The sequence below is a fragment of the Malaclemys terrapin genome, chromosome 6, assembly GCF_027887155.1.
Source record: "Malaclemys terrapin pileata isolate rMalTer1 chromosome 6, rMalTer1.hap1, whole genome shotgun sequence".
NCBI classification, from domain to species: Eukaryota; Metazoa; Chordata; order Testudines; family Emydidae; genus Malaclemys; species Malaclemys terrapin.
In genome coordinates, this window is record NC_071510.1 from 103,450,122 (window position 1) to 103,472,074 (window position 21,953).

The following is a 21,953-nucleotide window of genomic DNA, read 5'->3' on the forward strand; positions in this document are numbered from 1 at the left end:
TTTGGGAGAACTTGTCTGTGCTCACTCAAGCTTTAGCTTATGACACCACTTGGGCCACCCAACTCAAGTTTAAAGCACCACAACACTCAAGTTAAGGGTTTTTGTGTTCAGTCTGGAATTAAGTTAGAGGGAACACTCAAATTTTAACATGAGTTAACTTTGTAGTGAAGACAAGTCATTGAAATCCCAGGTGTGTTGGAGATGGGAAGTTAAAAGAAAAAGCAGCTCCTCACCTCTTGCCTATCGTGCACACCCTTCTTGCTTTTTTTTACCAAAGCTCTTCTGCTTTATTGCCATGTAAATTGCACTGACTTTTCACAATCCATGAATGCCAGATTCATGCTAGTTACACTGATTTGCCCCTTATACCCATTTATATCTATTTCTGACCAATTTACACTAAGCTTTGGATTATCCCAATCACTTTTATCACCATTGATTTTGCTCCAGAAAGTTCCATGGGAGTTCCTTCCACTTACTCTGGGTTCCCAGGAGCACTGCCAGCTTTTCTGCCACCCTAGGCGGCGGAAGGTCCTGCCCCAAAATGCCACCCCCCACAGAGGCAGCAGAAAGTCCCACCGCCGAAATACCACCGCGGTCTCCGCCCCCCAAATTGTAGTGCCCTAGGCGACCGTCTAGGTCCCCTAATGGGTTGCGCCGGCCCTGAGGGTTCCATTAATGAATGATTCCTTCCTAACTGGGTTTGCAGTAACTTTGACGTCTGGGAAAGCCTTAGGATATAAGTAGGGCCATTTTGGTCAATTTCATGGTCATAGAATTTTTAAAAGAATGAATTTCATGATTTTAGCTATTTAAATCTGAAATTTTATGGTGTTGTAATTGTAGGGGTCCTGAACCAAAAAGGATGTGTGTGTGTGGGGGGGGGGAGGTTGTGGTACTGCTACCCTTACTTCTGCGCTGCTGCTGGCGGCGGTGCTGCCTTTAGCACTGAGCAGGTGGAGAGTTGTGGCTGCTGCCCAGCTCTAAAGGCAGTAGCGCAGAAGTAATAATGGCATGGTATGGTATTGCCACCCTTACTTCTGCACTGCTGTTGGCGGGGCGCTGCCTTCAGAGCTGGATGCCCAGCCAACAGCTGCTACTCTCCGGCCACCCAGCTCTGAAGGCAGCACAGAAGTAATGGTGGCAATACCATGACTGCCATAAAATAACATTGGGACCCCCATGCAACTCCCTTTTGGGTCAGGACTCCCAAGTTGAGAAATGCTGGTCTCCCTCTTGAAATCTGTATAATATAGGGTAAAAGTACACATAAGACCAGATTTCACAGGGGGAGACCAGATTTCATGGTCCATGACGCGTTTTTCATGGCCGTGAATTTGGTAGGGCCCTAGATATAAATCTCTCACTTTCCTCCTTCTCAAAGTTTAGCAGCGACTAGCATGACCACATAGGCTGGCTAAGTGTTGTAATATACTGTAGATATCTAACCAGCTGCAAATGTGTGAAGTCCAAAATTGCAAAAGTACCTTATTCCAACAATACAGATATTGATATGTTAACAATAAATATAATTAATTATCAATTTAACAACCTAATTGTGGTTCCTTTGTAATAACGTAAAAAATATTTCAACATGAATCTTCTTGTGATCATTTTAAATAATGTATTAATCTAATGCAAACCCCAAATCAACAGCACAGTAATTGATCTCAATAAAAAGGTTTCTTGTCTGATAAAATGTTGGGGAATGAAGATACAAAATGCTAGTTAAACCCATCAAACTAAATAAAGTGTGAGAGAGTCATTAGGAGTCAGTTATAGTAGGGTAATCTATATTTTGTACTTTGTGATCTATTATTGAAGCATCTGGAGAGTGGAATTACAGTAGAATAAATCACACCATTCAGAAGAGCTTTCTTAAAAAACAATTTTTGCTTCTTTCAGAGAATAACAGACATTGCAACAGTGGTGCTGTCCATCAGAGGAGTATTCCTCATCATTGCCTAATGCAGTTCAGCATCACACTTCCAAGTTCCTGTCAACTTCAAATAAAGTGAGAGACTATTCTCCCTGGCTCCTTCTCAGAGTCTGATTACTGCCATCAGTTTCTTTTATGTAGCTTTTACAGCTTCTGTTAAAAAGCCAGGAGAAATTAATATATAATAGACTATGCTTACCACAGCATGACCATTCCTATAGTATGTGAAACTACTATTGCACTTACAAATGTGGTAACTGAATTCCTGGGTGGCAGGCATTAACTACATACTCTACATGTGCCTGCTGAGCTAGTTTCCTCTATGAGAACTGATTGATATATTCTCTTTGAACAGCATGCATGCTTTTTCTTGGATGACAGTCTCTCTATGTAAGGGTTTTTAAAAATATATAATTTTGAATTATCTTTATCCCTATCTTACAATTTCTGGTACTTTAGAGACCTCTTCATTGGATGCATGTAAGCCATCCAAGTATCAAATTATAGAATGTGTTTTTAATGCTATACTAGGTGCTGCAGAGGTGTGACATGACAAAGAGTTCCAGTGTAAAGTGCTAACAGCATATATCAAGAGTCTCTATTTTCCCCCAAAGTGTATTGTTTTTGAAATATAAAATTTTACTGTAGTCTGAGATTTTGCCTGTGATAAAGAAAAAAAGTAATTATCTGCCAAGCATAAGAGAGGGAAACTGTGGTGTAGTAATGAACCTATTGTGGTTTCTATGTTTCAGAACATTCACCTTCTTTTAATTCATGGAACTTAGATGCCTAGTTGATTATGGAAAAATACAGGTTAAACCTGGACCACAAAGGCAGGCTGGAAATCCCTATATACTACTACATCTTCTTGAAATTGGTAGAGTGCTTTTGGGATCACTTGAAATAAAAAATGCTGGATAGAGTGGGCGTACTTTTAACATTCAACCCAACATGAAGAGAGTGAATGTTTCTGGGTCTGGCAAAATCTTTGAAACTAGAATGTATGGGCTTGATCCAAAGCTTTTTGAAGTCAATGAAAATCTTAACATTGGCTTCAGTCAGATTTGGATCAGGTCCCGTAAGTTTGTCCACTGTAAGTGCACATTGTTGTTGTTCACCACAAGGAAGAGGTGAACGTGATGGCATGCATTGACCGGTATTGAAGAAAATGGATGTGCCTGCTTGTGTGCACAGTCACAGACACCCACTTTGCACTTTAAGTTATGGCAACTGTATGTTTAAAATAGGAAAAATTGCATATGCATTTTTCCATGCAAACTTTCAGCCTTCCTGTTTAAAAATATGGCCCTAAATAACTGCAGTGCATGAATAGGGTAAGGAAACCTGGCAAGAAATGCCCTGACTGCTCTTTTATAGGTGAATTCTCCAGTTGATTCACTGGTGGTTTAAGAGGGTAAATCCTATTAATGCTAAGGAAGTTATCCAAGTTAATCCTCTCCACAGCAGTGCAAGAATAGATTTCTTATCATACACTGGTTTCTTTCCAGTGCCACTCTCATAAAAAAACAGTGCAGTATTCTGCAGCAGTAGCCCCAAATACAATAGTACCTTTGCTGTAAATTGGTATTTTGGACCATTATTGAGAGACATTGCACAAAAGTAATCGTGGTACTTACAAAAATATTTTGTCAACTAGCACTTTCAGTTGAACTGGGTCCAATATATCAATCCCTTCTTATTCTTGTAGTTACTGATTCCTGAAAAGGTGTTGGTCTTTTCTTCACTACCAAAACGTAACCTCTGCATGAACATCTCCTTTGCTGGCAAGTCTTATGCGAAAGATTAAAATGTAGTAGGGACAGGAGTGATGGTTGTTCTCTGTCCAAAATATGATCCTCTCTCACTGCATCTTTACATCTTTTCAATATGTTCTTTTCAGTATGTCTTCCAGTACCTCTAGAGATAACTTACACATGGCCATACATCCACATGAATGGAGGCAGTCACCTAACAAGATGGTGAATTGAATTGATTCACCATGAGAAGAATCTAGAACTATAGGAGGTTAGTGTTTGGGAGTTCTAGTGGTTAGCAAGAATAACTCTACTATATGCCTTTGTCACCTCAAGACTAGACTAGTGCAATGAGAGGGGAGAATAATAGAATCATAGAACTGGAAGGGACCTCGAGAGGCCACCTAGTCCAGTCCCCTGCACTCGTGGCAGGACTAAGTATTATCTAGACCATTCCTGACAGGTGTTTGTCTAGCCTGCTCTTAAAAATCTCCAATGATGCAGATTCCACAGCCTCCCTGGGCAATTTATTCCATTGCTTAGCCACCCTGACAGTTAGGAAGGTTTTCCTAATGTCCAACCTAAGCCTCCCTTGCTGCAATTTAAGCCTATTGCTTCTTGTCCTATCCTCAGAGGTTAAGAAAAACATTTTTTCTTCCTTCTCCTTGTAACAACCTTTTACATACTTGAAAACTGTTACCATGTCTGCTCTCAGTCTTCTCTTCTCCAGACTAAACAAACCCAATTTTTTCAATCTTACCTCATAGGTCATGTTTTCTAGACCTTTAATAATTTTTGTCACTCTTTGGACTCTCATCAATTTGTCCACATCCTTCCTAAAATGTGGCACCCAGAACTGGAAACAATATTCCAGTGGAGGCCTAATCAGCTTAGAGAAAAGCGGAAGAATTACTTCTCGTGTCTTGTTTTCAACCCTCCTGCTAATACATCCCAGAATGATGTTTGCTTTTTTTGCAACAGCGTTATACTGTTGACTCATATTTAGTTTGTGATCCACTATGACCCCCAGATTCCTTTCCGCAGTACTCCTTCGTAGGCAGTCATTTCACATTTTATATGTGTGCAACTGATTGCTCCTTCCAGCTTGGTATCATCTGCAAACTTTATAAGTTTACTCTTGATGCCATTATCTAAATCACTGATGAAGATATTGAACAGAACCAGACACAGAACTGATTCTTGTGGGACCCCACTCATTATGCCCTTCAAGCATGACTGTGAACCACTGATAACTACTCTCTGGGAATGGTTTTCCAACCAGTTTTGCACCCACCTTATAGTAGCTCCATCTAGGTTGCATTTTCCTAGTTTCTTTATGAGAAGGTCATGCGAGACAGTATCAGAAGCTTTACTAAAGTCAAGCTATACCACGTCTACCGCTTCTCCCCTATCCTCAAGGCTTGTTACCCTGTCAAAAAAGATTGGTTTGACACAATTTGTTTTTGACAAATCCATGCCGACTGTCACTTACCACCTTATTATCTTCTAGATGTTTGCAAATTGATTGCTTAATTATTTGCTCCATTCTCTTTCCGTTACAGAAGTTAAACTGACTAATCTGTAATTCCCTGGGTTGTTCTTATTTCCCTTTTTATAGATTGACTATATTTGCCCTCTTCTAGTCTTCTGGAATCTCTCCCATCTTCCATGACTTTTCAAAGATAATTGCTAATGGTTCAGCTATCTCATCAATCAGCTCCTTGAGTATTCTAGGATGCATTTCATCAGGCCTTGGTGAATTGAAGACATCTAATTTGTTCAAGTAATTTTTAACTTGTTCTTTCCCTATTTTAGCCTCTACTGGTCCTACCTCATTTTCACTGGCATTCACTATGTTAGACGTCCAATAACCACCAACCTTCTTGGTGAAAACCTAAATAAAGAAGTCATTAAGCACCTCTGCCATTTCCACATTTTCTGTTGTTATTTTTTTCCCCCTCGTTGAGTAATGGGCCTACACTGTCCTTGGTCTTCCTCTTGCTTCTAATGAATTTGTAGAATGTTTTCTTGTTATTCTATATGTCCCTAGGTAGTTTGATCTCATTTTGTGCCTTGACCTTTATAATGTTGTCCCTACATACTTGTGTTATTTGTTTATATTCATCCTTTGTAATTTGACCTAGTTTCCATTTTTTTTTGTAGGACTCTTTTTTGATGTTTAGACCATTGAAGATCTCCTGGTTAAGTCCGGGTGGTCTCTTGCCATACTTCCTATCTTTCCTACTCAGTGGGATAGTTTGCTCTTGTGCCCTTAATAATGTCTTTCTGAAAAACTGCCAACTGTCTTCTATTGTTTTTCCCTTTAGACTTGCTTCCCATGGGATCTTACCTTCCAACTCCCTGAGTTTTCTAAAGTCTGCCTTCTTGAAATCCATTGTCTTTATTTTGCTGTTCTCCCTCCTACCATTCCTTAGAATCATTAACTCTATCATTTCATGATCACTTTCACCCAAGCTGCCTTACATGTTCAAATTCTCAACTAGTTCCTCCCTATTTGTCAAAATCAGATCTAGAACAGCCTCTCCCCTAGTAGCTGTCTCCACCTTCTGATATAAAAAAATTGTCTCCAATACATTCCAAGAACTTATTGGATAATCTGTGCTCTGCTGCGTTATTTTCCCAACAGATGTCTGAATAGTTTAAGTCCCCCATCACCGCCTAGTCCTGTGCTTTGGATGATTTTGTTAGTTGTTTAAAAAAAGCCTCATCCACCTCTTCTTCCTGGTTACATGATCTGTAGTAGACCCCTACCATGACATCACCCTTGTTTTTTACCCCTTTTATCTTTACCCAGAGACTTTCACCAGGTCTGTCTCCTATTTCCATCTCAACCTCAGTCCAAGTGTATACATTCTTAATATATAAGGCAACACCTCTCCCTTTTCCCCTGCCTGTCCTTCCTGAACCATCTGTACCCTTCTATACCAATATTCCAAAAGGGGAAATGGTGCGGAATGTGGGTGCCTAATCATTACGCTGGTCTTCACATTGATAGCACATGGACATTATGAATTGGGACCTAGTTTATCTGAGATTCCATTTCTCTCACATCTGTGATCAGTGGACGTGCTGAGTCATAGCCCCCTGCTTTAAATAAGAAGGGGTTGTTGGCAGGTGATTTTCCTCAAAAGATCTTTGTTCTCCATTATGGTTTGCCAGAGTTCATATTTGTTAACTTTCCATCCATACCATGAGGCCCATCTTCTCAGGCATTGGTTAGTGGGTGAGTTGCAGGATCTTCATGATTAGATGATAGGATGTTATGATTATCATAGTGAGTAGAGTAAATACAATTTGTAGTTTTATGCCCTGAGCTTTATAAAACCCTACTTTAACCTATCTCTGATCACAGTAGAACAAGATGCTGAAGTTCTATTTATACAGTAGGTAATGTGAAAATTTTCTACCAAGTATAAAGTCTCCCATCAATGGTTAGTAGAAGTAAAGTAGGTTGTGTTCTCTGACATCTGTCACAAAATAAGGCCCTGCAGAGAGAGATGCTTTTAATATTATGCCTAACTGCATTAAAAACATGACAAACAAACCATAAAAGAATGTAAAGACTAAGACATCTGCCTATCTGTTGAGCAGAGCTTGGCTGATATACAGTGTGCCTTGTCATTCTCTAACCCCAGACACAGTCTTATTATATTAGTACTTATAGCAATTTGACAAACTTAGCGTGTGAGAAAGAGGTTAATACCATTTCTGAGCCACTATTTAAAGTTCATAGCTGGCCTATTTTTAGGCCACAGTGCTAGATGTTGGCTGAATATAGAAACAGATCATGTGTCCTTGCAGAATATAGAACATTGGGATATTTCATTTCCAGAGAACATAATTAAGACTGAGAGAAGAATCTTCTCACCTCTGACTTTTTGTACATAGATTATATACTTTTGTTATACAAGTATAAACCTTTATATGAATTATATTAGCTTCCTCTGACATTTAAGTGAAATTAATTGCAAATGTAGTTATGATGTGACATATTATGTATAAAATTCAATATGTATTTGTAAATTTAAAATATACTGACTTAGTGTATCAAAGCCCTTACACAAAATCATTGGCAGGTTATTCAAAGAAAGGGTGGTCAAATATACATCCTGTCTGATAACTACAGAGGTATCCCATATTCAACAGTATAGTAGCTTCACTTGTCACTCTTAAAATACATCACTGATATGCATTATCTATGCCACCAACCTGTAGTTATAATATATCGTGTTACTCTGTACTGCAATAACAGGGCTTTCAAGTGATTTCCTGTGATATAAAATCAGTAGAGTTTAAATGTATTCATAGAAATAAAAATTAAGATGTAGCCTTGTTTAACATAATTTGAAACTTTCTGAATAAGTCATGGGACCATATTTCTTATGGAAATAATCCTCAGTCCATATTTAATTCATAAGGTAGGTAATGGGCACATAACTTAAAAGCTATTAACTGTTAAATAAATGTAATGCTTCAGGTCTGCAAATGAACAGAGATTGTTTTTGCCCCACTTAAATACTCTTTTTAAAATGTCTTCCATATTGCACTGACCCCGTTCCTGAGGTCACTGAGAGTGTCATGGTACACCAGTCCCATTCAGATATTTAGTAGCCTGATTGTTACTAGGTCCACAGATTCTAGCATTTGGTTGGATACCCTATACACACTAAGAGACATATCTAGTACAAAAAGAGGCTCCCCTTCTAGCTTGGCAGGAAAGAAAGGGTGCAAATACTAAAGTCTTAGGGATTAGTTATTGAGAACAAGTACAGTATAATTCCTAAATAAGCCTGTAGGAGGTAGTCTAGTACAATGATTCAAGGCTATCTTTATCTTTGCAGGGCTTCTTGGATCCACTATTAATATTCCCACTAAATTCCCACACTCTCTGGAAAGGAAATCTTGTGTGTTAGATCTACGGCAGATATATTGGCTGATTTACACCAGCTGAAAATCTAGCCTTTGTGTCCTGTATATGCCAGGTTTAGGCTTGGGATTGGCTGTGTGTCACCTGGTGGTCACATTAGGGACTCTTCTTCATTGTCCCCTTGTCACTCTCATTGTTGGCCTATGTGCTTTGCCTGCTGGCTTCTGCATCTGAAAGTCTGACTATAAGACCCTCTTCAGATGACTGAGTGAAACTCCCCCCACAATCCCATTCACTGTGTCCCTCAGCTTTGTCTTAAAATCATCCACTGGAGAACTTGTTCTTTAGTTGATGACATTTGTGTATCTCAATCAACCATTCCAAGTTTTGCCCCTTTAAGGTTGGCTGGCTACTGGCCATTTAAAGAGCCCCAAGAACTGATTCTACTCCAGTACCCTTGTCCAGATTATTCTACTCCTGATAGTTTGTCTTCTCTTCCCCTCTCCCCCTTAATTGTTTCTTATCCAACAACCTTGATCCTCTACTGAGGTTGTTCCTTCAGTCAGCTGTTTCATCTTGTGCTACCAACATTTGCTGAGTCTCTTTATACATCCTGTCCACCTTGTGCATCTGTCTTGTCCCACAACTACCAATCATCAGTAGCCACTCCTCTCAGCAGCTCCCTAGCCCGACATGTGTCTTTCCATTAGGCTACTCAAGGACAGCTCATAGTCAGTTTTATCAGCTGTTCAAAGGCTCTCTTCTGGTCACAACTCATCAGGCTTCCTCTATCAATTATCCCTTTCTTGGATGACATCCCTCACACACCTTGCAGTAAATTTGTGCTCCAAAATCTGTTTTCATTATTCTTCTAGCTCTACATGCTTATGAAGATACAGTCGGTTCATACTTTCAGGATTAACAAATGCGATATAGTTTTCCTGAGACTTCAGGTAGCACTAATTGTGATAACAGCACTAGCTAGCTATAGTTTGGGATAAGAACTTCATTACACCCCTGCCACACAGTGGCTGACCACACCGCTTTGGCGCTATAGAACACTGGTGACATTGTTAGCTAGACCACCTACCACCTACCACCATCCCTAGCATTCAGGAGAACACTAGTTGATCTTGCTCCAATGCCCACCCCCCATCTAACAAGGCAAGTTAGAATTTTGTCCTAAGTGACTTGCCCCAGCTCATATAGTAAACCAATGATAAAGATGGTAATAAAATCTATTTACAAATGCTCTTCTCTCCTTCCTGTTTGTCTTTCCCTTTAGATCTCTGTGAGATGTATAAAACCTTGTTTTTATCTGAAAAAAATCCTAATTTGTAGTAAATAAGATTATCACTTGTTCTCTTGTTTCTCCCGCTTGAAAAAAGCAAAATTAATCTAAGAGTTTTTAAATGGCTGCTCTTACCCTGCTTTGCGATGCTGTGCTTTACCTAATGTTGGACTATGTTCACAGCATATCAATGCAGTAAGATTGTGCATTAAAAAAAATTAATTCCTAACTTCATCTCTATTCATAATATTAAATTTGAACTTGATTGAATGGCTAAAAATTACATTAGATGCAAACAGAAATGTAACTATGAAAATGCTAAACATAATTTGAATCTTGATATTTCAAAGCTCAGCTAACTATGATTTATCCAGTATAATCAGTTAGATTTAATTAAACCATTACATCATTTTATACAGCGAGATTATGGGCTTTTAAGTCATAATAGGAAAGAACTATTAACCTACCAATTAATGAGATAGCAGCATTTCTGAACCAAAAGTCCTTAGATATTTTTTAAAATATCAATGCACAAATCACTACTGATTTTTTAAAAAACTAATTTTTACTCTTATTGTGTCTGCTGTACTATATATGTAGGATCCTGAAAAAGTATGTCCCCTTCAGAGGCTTCTCATTTGCTGACTGATTTCATTTCACTAAATAGGACTGCAGCATGCAGATGATCTGAAGAAGAGAGCAAAGCAGAAAAAAAGAGGGAAGAGTGGGAGGAGTACAAAGAGGCTGAGGTGGAAATAGGAGAGGAGAGGGCAGAGTGACTTTAATATCTTGGCACAGATCCACCACTCACTAGTGAGCTCATGGGCAGCAGCAGACAGGTTGTCAAATTCTGTTCTCACTTACACCATTGTAAATCAAGTATCAGAGGGGTAGCCGTGTTAGTCTGAATCTGTAAAAAGCAACAGAGGGTCCTGTGGCACCTTTGAGACTGTTAGTCTCAAAGGTGCCACAGGACCCTCTGTTGCTTTTTACATTGTAAATCAAGAGTAACTGAGACTGGAATTTGACCTGGATGTGCCATGGACACATCTTCCTCCCTGTTCCTAGCCCTTCGTGAGCTTTTCCTATAATTCATTTCTTTATTTTAGTCCTTTCTTTCAGTCCCAGCCTATCTCACTATGGCATCCTAAACACAGATTCTTCCTTCCAACTCTTGACCCCCAAGTAATTTGTTTTCTTCTGCCCACTGCTGAGTCCTCTTTCCCTCCCATGTGAGGCAGCCCAGGTAGCTTAGCTGTGTGCTGAGCTGTCACCTGCTACTCTACTTCACTATTGCTTATTGTCTTCTGACTGTGAGGCACTGCTGCTAGGATCATGCTTTAACTTGCTCTGATAACAGAGGAAAATAACAGGTTGAGGAAAGAAGTGGAGATGAGTTACTTCTAATGGATGTCACAGTCCCACTACTTCATACAGAATTGTTTGAAGTCAACTCAAAAGGAGGAGAAAAGAGGAAAGGGGGAGTAGAATAGAAGAGGAGGAATAGGAGCTACATCTATTAGAATTACACAATACTATGTGAAAATAACATTTATATTCTGATTTAAGTTTACCAAAACCAGTACATTCATCTACATCTGAAAAGTCAAACTTCAGTTTATTGTTTATGGTATCAATTACAAAGATGGACCCAAACAATAAACTTCTGATCAAGAACTGGGTTCAAAATTACTGAAAGTTTTGGGATGGTCAGATCCAGTGGTGAAATCACAGCCCTATTGAAATCAGTGGCCGTTTTCATTGACTTTAACTGGGCCAGGATTTCGTCCCAGGGCTGGCATTTAAATATGTTTCCAGTGTGTCATTCAGATCCTGTATGTAGTGTAGTTGTAAATATGTTGGTCCCAGGATATTAGAGAAACAAGATGTCTCTCTCGCCAACAGAAGTTGGCCCAATAAAAGATATTACCTCACCCACCTTGTCATTCAGATCCTGAGTCAGATTCCCCAAAGTCCAAGATGTTAATGTCTATGGTTTTGCTTCAAGCACATCATTAATCAGTTGTAGCTAGGAGCCAATGATATAATGTTGTTACAAATCTGTGCATGCACAAACAGGGCTTTGGTATGCTACTACTCAAAGCTAATTATAGAAATGTAGCCCTGGAAGGGACCTTGAGAGGTCAGCATGTCCAGCACCCTGTGCTGAGGTGGGGCCAAGTAAACCTAGACCATCCCTGACAGGTATTTGACCAATCTTTTCTTTAAAGCCTCCAATGATGGGGATTCCACGACCTCCCTTGGTAAACTATCCTTATAATTAGAAATTTTCTCCTAATATCGGACCTAAATCTCTGATGCTACAGATTAAGCCAATGACTTCTTGTTCTACCAGCAGTAGGCATGGAGAATAATTGATCACGGTCCTCTTTATAACATATTTGAAAACTGTTGTCAACACACACACACACACACACACACACACACACACACACACACACACACACACACACACACACACACACACACACACACTCTTTCTTGTCTCAAGACTAAACATGCCCAGTTTTGTTAACCTTTCCTCATAAGTCAAGTTTTCTAACTCATCGTTTTTGTTGTTCTCTGGATTTTCTCCAGTTTGGCCATGTCTTTTTTAAGGCGTGGCACCCAAAATTAATTACAATACTCGTCTTCATACTGCCAAGTAGAGCAGAATGATTTTCTCCCATGTCTTACATATGACAGTCTTGTTAATACACCCCAGTATGATTTTGTAACTGCACCACATTGGCTCATGTTCCATTTTTGATCCACTATAATCCCCAGATCCTTTTCTGCAGTACTAATGTCCATCTAGTTATTCCCCATTTTGTATTTGTGTACTTGATTTTTTCCTTCTTAAACATGTAGTACTATGCACTTTACTGAATTCCAGCTTTTTTATTTCAGACCAATTATCCAATTTATCAAGGTCATTTTGAATTTTAACCCTGTCCTCCAAAGTGCTAGCAACCCCTTCCAACTTGGTATCATCCATACATTTTATAAACATACTCTCCACCTCATTATCCAAGTTGTTAATGAAAATATTAAATAGTTCCAGACCCCTGAAGGACCCCACTAGATACATCCTTTGAGTTTGACAGTGAACAATTAATAACTACTCTTTGAGAACAGTTTTTCAACTACTTGTGCATATACCTTATAGTAATTTCATCTAGGCCACATTTATCTAGTTTACTTATGAGAATGATTGCTTGATAATTTGTTCTAGTATCTTTCCAACTCAGCTTGACTAGTCTATAATTCCCTGGGTCTGCCTTTTTCCCCATTTTAAAAATAGGTACTATGTTTGCCCTTCTCCAGTCCTTTGGGACCTCTCCTGTCCTTCATGAATTCTCAAAGATAATCACTAACGGTTCCGAGATTGCTTCAGCTAATTCCTTAAGTGCCCCAGGGTGAATTTTGTCAGATCCCACCGATGTGAATACATCAAGCCTATCTAAATATTCTTTAACCTTTTCTTTCCATATTCTGGCTTGCATTCCTTCCCCCAGTTGTTAATATTAATTGTGTTAACTGGTCACAATTAACCTTTTTCATGAAGACTGAAGTAAAATAGTCATTAAATGGCTCAGCCTTTTTGGTGCTGTCCATTATTAGCTCTCTTCCCCTCTAAATAGTGGACCTACACTTTTTCTCATCTTTCTCTTCCCTGCAATGTATTTATAGAACCTCTTCTTACTGTCTTTATGTCCCTTGGTAGATGTAACTCATTTTGTGCTTTATTCTTTATGATTTTGTCTCTAATAGTTTACTTCCTTACAAAACAAATGTAAGGCTTAAAAATACAGTAAAGTACTTGAAGAAATGTTTGCAATAAGGACAGTAACCTAATTAACCAAACAATAGCTGCACCCTTGTATGAAGAATATTATGGGGGAAATTACTGGATATATAGACCACCCAATTTTAAAATGTTGGTTAAAATATTTATATGTTTGAAGTACTGAAATATCTGATATGTAGTCAAAACTAAAAGCCTCTGTAAGTTTCATTACAAAATATGGGGGTTCTTTTTGTAGTAAATGCCATCACTTGGAAAGTAAGATGAGACTTGCACAACATACAAGATGTTTAATAGATTGATAGATTATGAAACCAGAAGGGATCATTTTTTGATCATCTAGTGATCATCTAGTCTGACCTATATAACACAGGCTATAGGACTTCCCTGAATTAATTCCCGTTTGAACTAGAGCAAATCTTTTAGAAAAATTTCCATTCTTGATTTAAAGATTTCCAGTGATGGTGAGTCCACCATAACACTTGGTCAGTTGGTTCAATGGTTAATTACCCTCACTTTTAAAAATCTGTATATTATTTCTAGTTTGAATTTGTCTAGTTTCAACTTTCAGACATTGAATCTTGTTATACCGTTGTCTGCTAGATTGAAGAATTCTCTATTATAAAATTTCTGTTCCCCATGTAAATACTTGCACACTATGATCAAGTCATCCCTTAACCTTCTCTCGGTTAAACGGGTTGAGTTCCTGGAGTCTATCACTATAAAGCATATTTGTCAAATCCTTTAAATATTCTTACATCTCTTGTCTGAATCTTCTATTTATTAACATCCTTTGAATTGTGGCCACCAGAACTGGTCACAGTATTCCAGTAATGATCACACAAGAGCCAAATACAGAGATATTATAACCTGCCTATACTCCTACTTGAGATTCCCTGTTTATGTATCCAGGGATTGCATAATGCTTTTTGCATTGGTCTTCGTTGCAGAGGATTTGGGGCGTAAGCTATTCTTTTTAGGTGAAAAATCTAAGTAACTATCCCAGACTGAGGTATCAATAGAGGAAATTTTGGAATAAATTTATAAATTAAACACTAATAAGACACCAGGACCAGATGGTATTCACCCAAGAGTTCTGAAGAAACTCATATATGAAACTGCAGAACTACTAACAGTGCTACATAACCCACTGCTTAAATCAATTTCTGTAGCAGATGACTGGAGGATAGCTAATGTAACACCAATTTTTAAAAGAGGCTCCAGAGGCAATCCTGGCAATTACAGGCCAGTAAACCTAACTTCAGAAGTAGGCAAATTGGTTAAAGCTATAGTAAATAACAGAATTAGCAGACATATAGATGAATACGATTTGTTGGGGAAGAGTTAACATGGCTTTTGTGAACATGCCTTACCAATGTAATAGAATTCTTTGAGGGTGTCAACAAGAATGTGAACAAGGGTGATCCAGTGGATATAGTGTATTTGGACTTTCAGAAAGCTTTTGGCAAGGTACCTCACCAAAGGCTCTTAAACAAAGTAAGCAGTCATAGATTAAGAGGAAAGGTCCTCTCATGGATCAGTAACTGTTTAAAAGAGAAGAAACAAAGGGTAGGAATAAATGGTCAGTTTTCACAGTAGAGAGAGATAAATAGTTGGGTCCCCAAGGATATGTACTGAGACCTGGGCTCTTGAACATATTCATAAATGATCTGGAAAAGAGGGTAACCTATGAGGTGGCAAAATTTGCAGACAATACAAAATTATGTAAGATAGGTAAGTCCAAAGCTGACTGTGAAAAGTTACAAAGGGATCTGACAACATGGGATGACTGGGCAACAAAATGGCAGATGAAATTTGATATTGAAAATGCAAATTAATGCACACTAGAAAAATACTCCCAATTATTCATATACAATGATTGGGCCTAAATTAGCTTTTACCACTGAAGAAAAAGATTCTGGAGTCATCATGGATAGTTTGGCTATTCTTATGTTTGTTTCTTTTTTATTAAATTATTTATAGCTGTTTTGACTTCCTCTCTGTAACATTGGGCTGGTTATCTCACAGTCATAGGCTTCCTTACAATATTTCCAGCACTTCTGTTCCGGGTGATATTTTGACACTTCTGGTTCTCCTCCCAGCTGGAAACCAAAGTTAAAAAGACATATTAGAACATTTCAGAACCTTTAAGAAGTTGCAGACAATACTCAGTTATAAAAACGAACCAAGGCTTTGTGGCTGGGTATTGGTAGCCTTTTTTCCTTCATTGCTGTCTTTCTAAACAGCTCTAGAAAGTGCAACAGAAATACAATACAGGAGGCCCAGTAATGTTCTCTCACAAATGTCAAGCAAGGAAATTAAGAAGCAATGAGGGAAGTTGAATATTCTTTATCAGACTGACTTTACTGAAGATTTGGTTGAACCATATAACGTTAAAAAGATTACGCTATCTGCAGTTGAATGTAATATAATGATAATTCCATTGTATAAAAAATGTATACAAACAGTTGAATAGAAAACAACAATCACATAGAAAAGGAAGGAAAAGTATCCAGAAGGCCAGCATTTAATATAGATTCCCAGGAATATATTGAGTTAACTCTACATCCCATGGGTTGCATATACACAATTACCTTATCTTAATGACTCTGTATTATCTTATGCATTTATGGAGGCTGACTTACACTAATGTAACTGCAATGAAGTCTTTGGAATTATCCTAGTGTAAAACTGGTGCAGGTGAAATCAAATTGGTACCTGAGTGTTCTTAAAAGTGCTAATTACTCCAGTATTCAAACAGTGGAAGAAGATAGTTAATATTAAGCACTGAACTATTAAACCTAGCACCATGCCAGTTTTTCACCACAGAGGAAAATAGTCAGTGCACTTTAAAAAACCAGAAAGAGAGAGAAAGAGAGATGAACATGTCATTGATCTAACAGATCAATGTGTAACTATATAGTTTCAGGTATAATATTTTTTTTAAAGTACATTGTTAATGATTAATCACAAGATATCAGAGCAGTTTAAAAAATATACTTAAGCTTCCAGAGTCGCTGGGCATAATGTTCTATAGGTTTTCCTGTAGTTATCTCTTCTTACTTGCAAAGAAAAAATTGTTTTCTCAGTACTGCTCCTTTTGTGCTGATCTCTTCCTGGGATAATTTGTTTGCTCTGGAAGATGAATATTGACCATATTCTGTGCAGTCTACTGTGTCAAAAGACCAGGAAATCGAGGTAAAGATCACAAGTTATTTTTAGTTTCCTGAAACAGTTCTTCCTCCTTTTAAACAGAAGCAGAGTTTAAGAAGAGTATAAATCAGAGGCTCTCTGAATTAAATACCACATTGTTTGGTTTAGCTACTCATGTCGTACAAGCCACTGCAAGTGTAGACAAAGGCTGTGTGTCATCAGCAGTCTTTACTGGTGATGATTTTATGTTTGTCTTTCAGGTCATTGTTAAAAATGTTAAGTAGTGTGGAGCCAAAAACCCATCCCTGCAGTACCCCACTAGAAAAACACCTGCTCGATGACAGTTCCCCATTTTCAATGACATTTTGAGATCCCTCAGTTTACCTGTTTATCATTTAATGTGCATTCAATTTTGTATCATTCTAGATTTTTAATCAAAATATCATGTGATATTAAGTTGAATGCCTTTCGGAAGTCTAAATATATTATATCAACACTATTACCTTTATCAGCCACACTTGCATCCTCACCAAAAATAAATATCAAATTAGTTTGACAGGTTTTATTTACCCACGTTGATTGGCATTAATTATATTACCCTCCTTCAATTCTTTATTCATCAAGCTCAATATCAGCTGTTTCATTATTTTTACTGAAAGCGATGTATATAATTACCCAGATGGTGTATTTACCCTTTTAAAATATTGGCACAACATTAGATTCTGGAACTTCCCCAGTTTCTAAGTCTTACTGAACATTAACTGTCCAGAGTGATCCTCGTCACTGGCATAATTTTGTAGAGCATAATGGTTGCTGTAAATTCCCCCAGCTAGAGTATTTCCTCAGGGACCCCTCCAGTGCATCTCAAGCACATCACAATCATCTCACGTCTCTGTCACACTCTTTCCCTGCTCTAGCAAGTACTCCCACTCCCGCCATCCAGGGGCACAAGTGATGTAAGTGAGGTATGCCAGTTCTGCACACCACATGGAACAACTCCTTATGTCCTCCCTGTCGTCCTAAGGAAGTTCTCCATCCACTGGTCATTGGTGTACATCTCCCTCTAACAACCAAACCACAACCAAGATATAGAGTCTGATCAGCTTCATGTGCTGGGCCCAAACAAACTGACAGTCCCATGGTTGTCATAGCAACCACTTCCCTTTGGAAAGGTCATCAATCATCTTCAGGCATATTGAAGTCATACAGAGCAAGAAGATCTGATGATTTCAACAAAGGTTGAACAAAACTGTCAGGGAATCCAAGGTGCAATAGGGCAGTCTGTAAACCAGTGTTCATCCCATTTAAATCTTATCCTGAGACTGTCTCTGTGCTGTTTTCTCTTTACCCACTTTATATATAAATATTTTCTCCCTAAGAATTCACTCAGTTGGGTAGTTTTTTGGTGTGGAGGGGAGGAGCAAGAAGCTTGATCCTGATGGTACCATATCTTGTAGCACAGTCTGGGTCCTAGCCTGAAGAACTTACTTGGGAAAAACTTCTGTGAGAGATTTTTCTGTGTACAGAATTCAGGACTGAGTACTGTTCCTTCAGTTTGTTCTTACCATTTCTTGAAATACCAAGCTATTTCTTATCGTGCTTTTCCAATTAGATAAAACCCCCATAATCTTTACTCATTTCTATTTGTCCAATTAATACAAGATGCAATAAATGTAATATGATATACAAGAACTTCAGGTTACTGCATGACTTGTGATTAAGACCAACAAAAAAAAAATCTATATTAGTCACCTTGACAGATCTAAATAAAAGAACAATTTAAGGAAAAACAAAGCACTTAAAAATGTCATTTTGTTGCTCAGTCTTCGTGCTTTTCTCTCTCCCTTTCTGGTAATTTTCCACCTTCTCACATTTTAAATAAGGGAATTTTGTATTTTAGCTTAATCTCGTATGGAAATAAAAACACATAAAATGAATGCATCACTAGAACAATAATGGCTGAAATTATTACAGCAGTGGTTGTATAAATCAAAGCAGCCACAAGACAGCCTTATCTGATAAACTGTGTGTGTGTGTGTATACATGGGTGTATATATAGCTTATACGTAGCAAGAAAGAGAAGTAGATAGAGAGATGAGTTCTCGAGAGGAAATATATATTTTCAGAGAAGGAGAAAGACTTATAATTATGGTTAGATGTATTTTCCAAGTAGACAGTGGTTCCCTCTCTTTTGGAGTTGGAAGCTCTTTATGTGATGGATGGGCTCCCCCTTGTATCCTTTTATGTCTTGCTCTGGAGTTATTTCCATATTTCACCCATCACTTCCATTCTCTCCTTCTCACCAGCACCTTTCCAATTTTCTTATTTTCTCTCTCTCCCCCCCAATTTCTTATTAATTCTTTCTCTTCCCACCCCATCCTCCCCTTCCCTGAAGATCCTGCTTCAGTCTTTCTCACAATTCACTTTTGTTTCTCCTCCTGTTCTCTCTCTCCTCAATCCTTCTTCTTTCTGTCTTTCCCCTTTTTTCTCTCATTTCTCATCCCTTATCTCTCTTTCTCTCACTGAGTTCCATCTTCATTCTTTCTCCCTGCTGTTCCATCCATTTCTCTCTCCCCTTCCCTTCCTGTCTATCCGCTCGCTGTCATCGTCTCACTCTCCTGGCCTTCCAGTTCCCAAACCTCTCTTCTAGCTCTCTTACAAAGTCTACCCAACTTGCCCTCTTTCCCTGGTGGCTTCCTTTCTCTCCCTCCCTGCGCTTACAGAAGAGATCAGTGCTGTTACCAAAACAGAAAACAGGCTGGGGTCAAATGGCTTGATGGGAGGCTGGTTGAACTCATTGGACAGGCAAACAAGGAACTGCCAGCTATTGTCTTCTCCCTGGCTTCAGCCAAAGCCAAATTAAGGTAATCTGATGTCCCAGGCACATTTGTGACATAGGTCCCTCCCATAGCTCCGCCCCCAACTGTGAATGGATATGTCAGCGTGCTCCCTTCTCAGAGACAGAAGTGACAGTAGCAAGGAACCCCCTAATCCCCACTAAGAAGTGGCAGTAGGGAGAAGAAGTGGGTGTCTCTTCACCCCTCAGAGAGACAGGAGAGGCAGCAGGGCTTTCCCTGCAATACTTACCCATAATATGGGGTGTATCTACTTGGGTGGCTGGGTCACTGCAGTCTTCTCCTCCTTCCTCTGATGGGCAATGTCAGCAGGACCCCTGGGAACAATTATTCTGGATTTCTAGCCCCCCATGGAGAAGAACTGGACATTTCATACCTTTCAGAGCTCTTGTTTCAGGCTGTCTGCAGACTCACATGGACATCACAGCATCAGTTTACACTCGCTTCACATTTTCTAGCTTTTCTTTGCAAACACAGGGGCTAGAGGCTTTTTTTTTTTTTTAAATGAAAGCTCAGATTCTGATGTCATGTGAGTCCAGGAGCTAAGGCCTTAGGACTGGGACATATGCCTTAATGTTGCTCTGGCTTCCGCCAAAGATAAGCAATGATTTTGTATTTTGAGAAGGACCAAGGCAATTGCCCCAACTCTCAGTCGTCCATCCTGGTTTCCTTTGCTGCTATACTCTCCTCCTACCACTGGTTTCATGGGAGCCAATCAGAGTAAACACAGGGAAAGGGTCAGTTTTTGGAGGTGAGATGTTCCTTCTATTTATTTTCTACACTACCATTGCCTCTGACTAATTGGCTCCAGCAGTCACATGCAGCAAGAATCACTATGCCCCACCATGTGCAATAAGCTTATGCCTTGTAAGGGAGCCTGACTCATGGGTTGGGAGCTGACAATAAGAAAGAAAACTGAGTAAAGGAGACTGTATTTTCTCTCCATTGCTTAAAGAAGAGCTTGCAAATAAAACTGAAATCCTGGCCCCATTGAAGTCTATCTGAGGCTTGTCATTGATTTTAGTGGTGTCAGGATTTTACCATCTGCCGTTTTGCACCCATTAGACCCATTTTGCACTCCTTAGAGCTTTACTTCTTGCACATCTTATTTTTCATTCACTGACTCAACACTTCCTTAGCCAAAGCTGCAGTCTCCAGCCATTCTCTGAGTTATATATATATATGGAAATATACCTTTCTCATAGAGCTGGAAGGGACCCTGAAAGGTCATTGAGTCCAGCCCCCGGCCTTCAGGACCAAGTACTGATTTTGCCCTAGATCCCTAAGTGGCTCCCTCAAGGATTGAACTCACAACTCTGGGATTAGCAGGCCAATGCTCAAACCACTGAGCTATCCCTCCCCCTGTTTCTCCCTGCTGTGTTATCCTGTAATTTTTGTTTGTCCCCTGAGCTCCCCACCCAAAAAAAGAAGAAGAAACTGAAGGAAAAGCATATATAGCACAGAGCTATTGAATTGTTGAGACCAAGGTCAAAGGGAATGACTATAGTTCTCCTTCTGAAGAGGCAAAGTCCCCTTGTCCTTAGAGACCCTACTATTTTCACCTTGTTATTACACAGTGACATTTTCCTGAGTGAGTGTCCTAAGATGTCATAATTCTGTCCCAGACATAGGAGAAGGAAGTATATTTGCTCTGGGCTTCTTTTAATGGGGAATAAGAAATTGATGGGAATAATAACTTCCTGCCACTGGGACACTTGTTTTGCCTTGTGCTCTTCTTCCAGTTTCATTTTTTTCATGTTGGAGGATCCATTCTTTAGTTTGGATTTTCTCTCCTCACTCTTGTGCCATACATGTGCTTCTTCCTTGGTCAGCAAGTAACACAAATCTAGTAAAACCTAAGGCAATCTTTGTGATTGGCGCCATCTAGTGGCAACCCTTAAAATCTTCCTAAATGACATTACCTCAGTATTTGCTGCATTACCTATAAACCTCCTTGTACTTGCTGTAGTACTGCCTAGGATACCCTGCTGTTACTGAAGTAACATTGAGCTTTCTAAAGCAATTGGCATGATATAAATAGTACCACTGTTTGCATGTTTTTGTGTTTTAATGCAGTTGTGCAATTTTATACAGATGATCATATATAACATTGGGTCAAACTGTTAATACATTGGTTGCTAACTGTACCCAATGGGCTGTGTCCTGTTGGAATCCCTCTTCATGTCCAATACCAATCAATCTCATAAAATGTTCTTCAGTTTGGTAGCTTGTAAACCCAGTGCATGGAATTGAATATATTGTCCA

The 21,953-nt window shown here is 39.0% G+C and overlaps 1 protein-coding gene across 1 annotated transcript in view; it reads left to right on the plus strand.

Moving 5' to 3' along the window:
• The window catches only part of HCN1 (hyperpolarization activated cyclic nucleotide gated potassium channel 1), a 314,353-nt gene that overhangs the window by 259,422 nt on the left and 32,978 nt on the right, over window positions 1-21,953 (plus strand). The window lies entirely within an intron of this gene.